The sequence below is a fragment of the Engraulis encrasicolus genome, chromosome 3 (assembly GCF_034702125.1).
Source record: "Engraulis encrasicolus isolate BLACKSEA-1 chromosome 3, IST_EnEncr_1.0, whole genome shotgun sequence".
Lineage (NCBI taxonomy): Eukaryota > Metazoa > Chordata > Actinopteri > Clupeiformes > Engraulidae > Engraulis > Engraulis encrasicolus.
In genome coordinates, this window is record NC_085859.1 from 23621008 (window position 1) to 23628652 (window position 7645).

The following is a 7645-nucleotide window of genomic DNA, read 5'->3' on the forward strand; positions in this document are numbered from 1 at the left end:
TTGAGTGACTGATTGATGGACTAATGGACAAACTGAGTGAGTGAGTGATTGAGTGAGTGAGTGAGTGAGTGAGTGAGTGAGTGAGTGAGTGAGTGAGTGAGTGAGTGAGTGAGTGAGTGAGTGAGTGAATGAATGAATGAATGAATGAATGAATGAATGAATGAATGAATGAATGATCAACTGACTGAAGGTTCAATGGATAAAGGTGCGGGCAGAATGACTGGCTGACTGACTCAAGGGGGCTGACAGCTTTGGCCAGGCCCAGGACAAAGTGATCTGAAAGGGTCCCAATACAAGACAGTACAAGGTATTGCGGATGCAATCCGGGGCCCGATCTCTCTCCCTGGGCCCGGGACAACTAACCCCTTTGCAAGCTCTGTCAGCTTCTTTGCTGGACTTACTGACCGGGTGAGTGAAAGAACAGTCAGTTGTGAATGTTGCTATGCAAAGTGTACACATGCAACTCCGTGGATCATGAGGGGGTCAACCAGGGCTGCCCCGAGCGGCGAACTAAGGACCTGGCACAGACAGTTGACTTTGGGGCTATTAACAATGCAGTATCCCTAAACAACATAGTTCAAGTCAAAAAAGTTTTAGAAATACCAAGGCACTTTTCTTCTTTGTAATTAAAATGCCTTTATTTTGATGGGCATAGCATGATTAAAATACACGTTTCGGCATGAAGCCTTCATCAGGAAGTGAATAGTGAGTGTACTTCCAGATAATTGTGTGTACCGAAACGAGTGTGTTTTAAAACTGAAATGTGAGTGTAAAGAAGGAATTGTGCTTAGTGTTCAGTGACATTGGTTAGGGGAGTTGGGAAATGGGTGAGATGTTCCGAGAATTGTGTGTGAAGTACCAGAACTAGTGTGGAAGCAATCGAGAAAAACTGTAATGGTCCTGAAGGAAATTTGTCTTGGACATACATAGCTGCCACATACACACAACACTGATACACATGACGCCAAAAAAAACCCCCAAAAAACAATTACAGTTTTTCTCGATTGCCTCCACACAAGTTCTGGTACTTCACACACAATTCTCGGAACATCTCACCCATTTCCCAACTCCCCTAACCAATGTCACTGAACACTAAACACAATTCCTACTTAACACTCAAATTCCAGTTTTAAAACACACTCTTTTCACACCATTACACACAATTCTCTGGATTACACTCAATTTTCATAAAGAAAAACACTGGGTTTCTCATGGAACACACTGTCATTCACAACACTACAATCAACTGCAATACTATGTTCACTTCCTCATCACATGGGCAAACTCTCTTCATACCGGTTTACAATCTGAAATCATCACCCCATAAGGACACACATTGCATGTCATATTGATGAAAAATGAGTGGATGCAAGGAGAAAACCCATTTGTTTAGTTTTTGAACTCAAAAATATGTTAAACAAGACATAACTTTCATGTGGCTACCCAATATTTTACAATACATTAGTGCAATTTTTAAATATTTTTAAAAATATGTAAAATATATACACGTCTGTGTACTCCGAGTCTCAAAACAATATTTCAGTATTTTACTACAGAAAAATACCCTCTTTAGTAAGTAGAACACTGAAGAAAATAAGTTTCTACTGTGTTTCAAGTTGAGTATAGAGGTTTTTTTTTCATAGCAATAGGCTATACAATAATGTAATGGGTTTTTTGTACTGCCAAATAGGCAGTGGGGTTTATCTTTGTGTTGTTTTTGTGAAAAAGACATAAAAATCTTTCTGTTTCTGTTTGTATGTCACAGCTTATGTCACAGTATCCATGCAATCCAGAACAAAAAAAGCCCAAGTTACTGGGAGAAATTAGTTTTACCCTGTGCCCAACAGTGTTTTAATGGGTCTGCAAATGTGTATTGTAGTGACTGTCTGTGTGTGTCATTTGACGACAAAATGAGGTTTTTAGAAGAGAGTACATTGTTTTGAGACAAGACGTGCATTTTTCAGAGGTAGTGAAGAGTTTGGCCCGTTGTGTGTGAGGTTTGGAGATTTGTGTGTAGAGTTTTGAGAATTCGAAGACCGATTCCGAAAATTGTGTGTAGGCAATCGAGAAAAACTGTAACACATACATACGTGCCCTGATAGAGATACTCCAGTGCATATCTACTACAGCCTCCTACACACATACATGACATTACAAGGATGGTAGTTGTTAACGACCTGCGTTCAGTATTACCTTGCTAAACTACTGAAATCTTTCAACTTCTCTATACTGTAAGATTTGCACTGAAATTCACCACTGTTCTGAGCATGTAAGTAAATTTTAGTGCTCAATTTGAAATCTTTGAGTGTTATTTTAACACGTAGAGAGTTTATTTAAGACTACGTTAGAGCATATATGGATTCACAGTGTTAATTTGACACTTAATGATTTACATTTTAACACTAAACAACATTTACTGTGTAGCTGTGGCCCTGGGATCAAGAGCACTCTATAGGTCGGGTTGTAAACAAAAAGGAGAAGGACAAAGCGGTCAGCTGTCCCAGGTGCAGGGAGATGGGGAGCCATAATTGGGTCCTCATTACATTTAATGTATTGGGTGGGGGGCCCTTTCAGATGATTTTGTCCTGGGCCCAGCCAAAGGTGTCAGCAGCCCTGCCTGCCAGCCTGCGCTTCAACCACCTCTGTTTACTCACAAGAACCACACCACCACCACCACTACCACCACCACCACCACCACCACCACCACCACCCCCTCAGCCCCCAACACAAACCCCCCCCCCCTTTTTCCTTTCTTCTCTCCGCTGTTACAAAATTCACTTTCATCCCTTAAAATGTACCCTGTGGACATTCCCTGCATTCCACAACACTACACTGAAATGTTTGGAGGTTTGGTATCCTCAAATGTGGCAACTTGGCTGGAGCAGACAACAAAGGGGCAGAGGGTTCTTGCTGTTCTCCAGCATATTGTTTCAGCTGAGTTAGTTTGGTGCTGGTCTGATGACGCTGCAAGCTTGTCATTAGGACTTTTTAAAACACCCTTAGCTACTACACTTATTAGAGGGCTATAGACAGGCAATGAGATTGATCAAGTTGTAATGTGTTAGTAAAGAAGGTAATATCTCTTAATAATGTAATGTTGCTAACACTTTTTCATTAAAACAGCAAAGCGTTCCACAGTTGCCTTTGGGGCGTTTGAGCAGAAATGTGATTTCCTGGAAGAAGCCTCAGCACGGGACACAATTCCCATCACATCTAGTTACCGATCAAGTCCAGAACTGTAATTCTAAAAATTAAAAGCATTACGGGCATTTTATGCTGAAAAAATAAAAAAACAACAAATATCAAAAACACAACACACACCTATGTGCACTGAGCTTCACCAGAGAACTAATACTTTAGCAAGTGACCCAGCCAGCCATAACAATAACATCAAAACTAGACTGTTTAAAAACCCTGCATAATGCACCTAATTAACATTGCATAACAGTCGCCAGGTTGGACCAAAACAATGGACAACAGAACAACTCAAACAAGACTGCTGGTTCAGCCGCTACCCTAACAATTGTGTCTCATTACTGTTTGTGTTTGCCCGCACCTTGTATAACATTGGGTCATGTCCCTGCACTCGGCCCACAGCTATAGCCCACTTGCCCTTTTGCTGCTCACACACATACGCACACACGCACGCACGCGCACTCTCTCTCTCTCTCTCTCTCTCTCTCTATCTCTCTCTCTCTCTCTCTCTCTCTCTCTCTCTCTCTCTCTCTCACACACACACACACACACACACACACACACACACACACACACACACACACACACACACACACACACACACACACACACACACAGACTGAACATTTTTCTATGTTTGATGCTAGCTCAAGCTCTCTTCAAGCTGTTTCGGCACTCTGTGCAAGTCAGTTTTGAAACACAGCAAGACACAGACAATACATAACAACAAACGCATTACTCTACTCATACTTTTGCTTTGTTATTACTGTAAAAAAGAAAAATGATACAGGACCAAAAGACTTACTCTACTTCACTCCTCAAGCTCCTTTCAAGTTTTGTTACACGATCCAACAGTCATATTTTATTTTCCTGTTTTTCAACTAAAATGAATGCAAACAAAAGTTTTCTTGACCACACCAATGCATAACTGTTGCCTCATTCATTGGCCCTTGGTGTCATCATCCAAAACGTAGCCATACTGTCTGTCTGTCTGTCTGTCTGTCTGTCTGTCTGTCTGTCTGTCTGTCTGTCTGTCTGTCTGTCTGTCTGTCTGTCTGTCTGTCTGTCTGTCTGAGCGTTGCTTGCTCTTTAGAACTGCAGCCCACTGCTCACTTCTCCACTTATCTCCTTGGAGATTAATATAGTTCCATTTACACTACTCTACTAATTGAGTTATCCTCAGGCCACTTTGGGAACACTCTTTTTATACTACCAACGCAAACAACAAAACAATTCTTGACCAGTCCAGTGCATCACTGTGGCCTCATTCATTGGCCTTTGGTGTCATCATCCAAAACGCAGCCTCGCTGTCTGTCTGTCAGAGCATTGCTTGCTCTTTTAAGAGTGTATCATCACACCGGTGTGAAGGCAATGTTCGGGCAGTGAAAGTTCTATAGAATTCTGGGTGCCATACAATACAATTTGGAATTTTAGAATCTTGCACTGTCACAGAACACATTCTTTTTATAGAATGTTCAAAAACCCACACTTGTAAAGGTTAAAACTGCAGCTAATCTATGGTAGCCGCACAGTGCCAATAGAGTGTTTGCATGGAAGTGGAAATTGCATTACCAGTCCTGGCTTGGGAAGGGACGGCACTGGCAGTCAGCAGTCAACTCAAAACTCTCTCGCTTTCTCTCAAAAAACTCTTTTTCTGTCTGGCACCATGCAGTGTAGCAGCAGTGCAGTGGCAGCAGAAGGGTAAACATTATTATTATTTTGGTCTGTTTTGCTTTGGGCCCAGAGCAGACTAGACCAGACCAGACACAAGCCCTCCCTTTGGCTCCCAGCATCCACACACAGCACAGCACAGCAGATCAGAGTGTCCTTTGCTTTCCACCCTCCACCATCCCCTAACACACACGCACGCACACACACACACACACACACACACACACCCACACACACTCACACACACACACACGCACGCACACACACACACACACACACACACACACCCACACACACTCACACAACAATACTAGACACGTGCACCTGGACGGAGGCACAGATATACAGACAGACAGACAGAAAGGCACACAGACAGACAGACTGACAGACAGACAAACAGGCAGGCTAGCAGACAAGCAGGCAGGCAGATGGATAGATATACAGCTAGACAGACAGAAGGACAAGCAGACATACAGGGCAACCAAATAGTAACACACATGCGCGCACATACACACGCACACACACACACATGCACACGCACACGAACACACACGGACACACACACACACACACACACACACACACACACACACACACACACACTCACACACACACACACACACGCGCGCGCGCGCACACAAACACACGCACACACACACACACACAAACTCAGACAAGCAGACAGCCAGACAGTCAGACAGGGCAGGTAGGACATGACCACTGGATAACTATAGACAGAAAAACGAACAACCAGAAAAGACAGTCAGTACAATGGCAGGAATACATTGGCTATTGGTCTGTCTGTCTGTCTGTCTGTCTGTCTGTCTGTCTGTCTGTCTGTCTGTCTGTCTGTCTGTCTGTCTTCGGATGTCTGTCATTGGCTGTCTGTCTGTGGTAGTGAGTGTGTGCCTCACCTGAATGCAGTCCACTCCGACATACAGTGTAGACAGACATATAGAAACGAGTAAGACAGACAACCAGCCAGCCAGCCAGCCAGACAGACAGACAGACAGACAGACAGACAGACATACATACAGACAGACAGACAGACAGACAGACAGACAGACAGACAGTACGATGGCAGGCTGTTCCTCATCTCAATGCATCTCACTCAGATAACCACAGGCAGACCAACACATAGAAACACAGACAGCAAACCACAGACAGACAGACAATACAATGACAAGCAGGCAGTCTTCCTGTCAGTGGCAATGACCGTCCCACTACTGACAGCAGTCCACTCATAGACCAGTCCAACCATAGACAGAGAGACACATAGAAACACAGACAACCAGGTCGGACAGACAGTGCAGACAGACAGTGCGGTGAGTGCGCCTCATCGACAGTAGCCATACAGACACATACTGTACATAGAAACACAGACAACCAGAGACAGAGAGACAGCACAATGACAAGCAAACATAACTGTCTGTCATTGGCAGTGTGTGTACCGCACCTGAATGGAGTACACAGAGACACTGACAACTACAGACAGACAGACACATAGAAACAACCAGACAAGACCACCAAAGACCAGTACAAGGGCAGGCAGACATGTCTGTGTGTCAGTCAGTGGTGCTGATTGTGGCTCGCCTACAGTAGACACGTAGAAACACAGACAACCACTGACAGACAGACACTACAATGGCAGGCAGGCATGACATGTCTGTCTGTGATACTGACTGTGTCAGTGTTACTAAGTGGGTGCTCCTCACCTGAATGGACTCTATTGAGACACTGACAGCTACATGGACAGTACAAACAAGCGCACACAGAGACAATACAGAGGCAGGCAGACAAGTCTGTGTGTCAGTGGTAGTATGTGGTGTGGCTCACCTGCATGCAATCCACAGAGAGCCATAGACAGACACACAGACACACACACAACCACAGTCAGTCAGACAGACAGACAGACAGACGGACAGAGTAGACAGACAGACAGACAGACAGACAGACAGACAGACAGACAGACAGACAGACAGACAGACAGACAGACAGACAGACAGACAGACAGACAGACAGACAGTACAGCAGTGCCACCCAGAGAGAGCATGTCCATTCTCCCAGGGCAATATTACAGGCATGACTGCTGGTGGTGTGAGTGTGCTTCACCTATACTGTACAGACAAACAAACAATAACAAACAAAGAGGCACAGACACAGACACAGACACAGACAGTACAGTGACAGACTGACTGACTGTAAGTAGTGTGTGTAGTGTAGTGTAGTGTAGTGTAGTGCAGGGTAGTGTAGTGCAGGGTAGTGTAGTGTAGTGTAGTGTAGTGTAGTGTAGTGTAGTGTAGTGCAGGGTAGTGTAGTGCAGTGCAGTGTAGTGTAGTGTAGTGTAGTGTAGTGTAGTGTAGTGTAGTGTAGTGTAGTGTAGTGTAGTGTAGTGTAGTGCAGAGTAGTGTAGTATAGTGTAGTGTAGTGCAGGGCAGTGAGTCTTGCTCACCTCACCTGAGTGCAGTCCAGAGGGCTGTAGCAGGAGTGTGTGTGCGTCTGAGTCAGGTTGAGCAGTAGTGGCTGGCCAGTTGTGGTGCTGCCGGCAAGATGTGTCTTTTGAGGAGAGTAAGGTGTGTGGCTGCATCCCTCCCCTCCCCCTCCTTCTCTCTCTCTCTCTTCCTCCCTTCTTTTCTCCCTCTTCTCCTCTCTCTTTCTCTCTCTCTCTCTCCTTTCTTCCTCCTCTCTGTCTCTCTCTCTCTCTCTCCCTGTCTCCCCCGATCTACAGCAACTGAGGAAAGAGAGTGGCAGAGTAAGAAATACATAAAAAGTTTCTTTC

At 44.6% G+C, this 7645-nt stretch overlaps 1 protein-coding gene across 1 annotated transcript in view; it reads right to left on the bottom strand.

The window, feature by feature from the left end:
* The window catches only part of adamtsl2 (ADAMTS-like 2), a 41675-nt gene extending 34230 nt beyond the window's left edge, over positions 1-7445 (bottom strand). Inside the window, exon 1 of the mRNA XM_063193589.1 lies at positions 7324-7445. The gene's annotated coding sequence lies outside the window, so the exon portion shown is untranslated. The remainder of the gene's footprint in view (positions 1-7323) is intronic.
* Between the last annotated feature and the right edge of the window lie 200 nt (positions 7446-7645).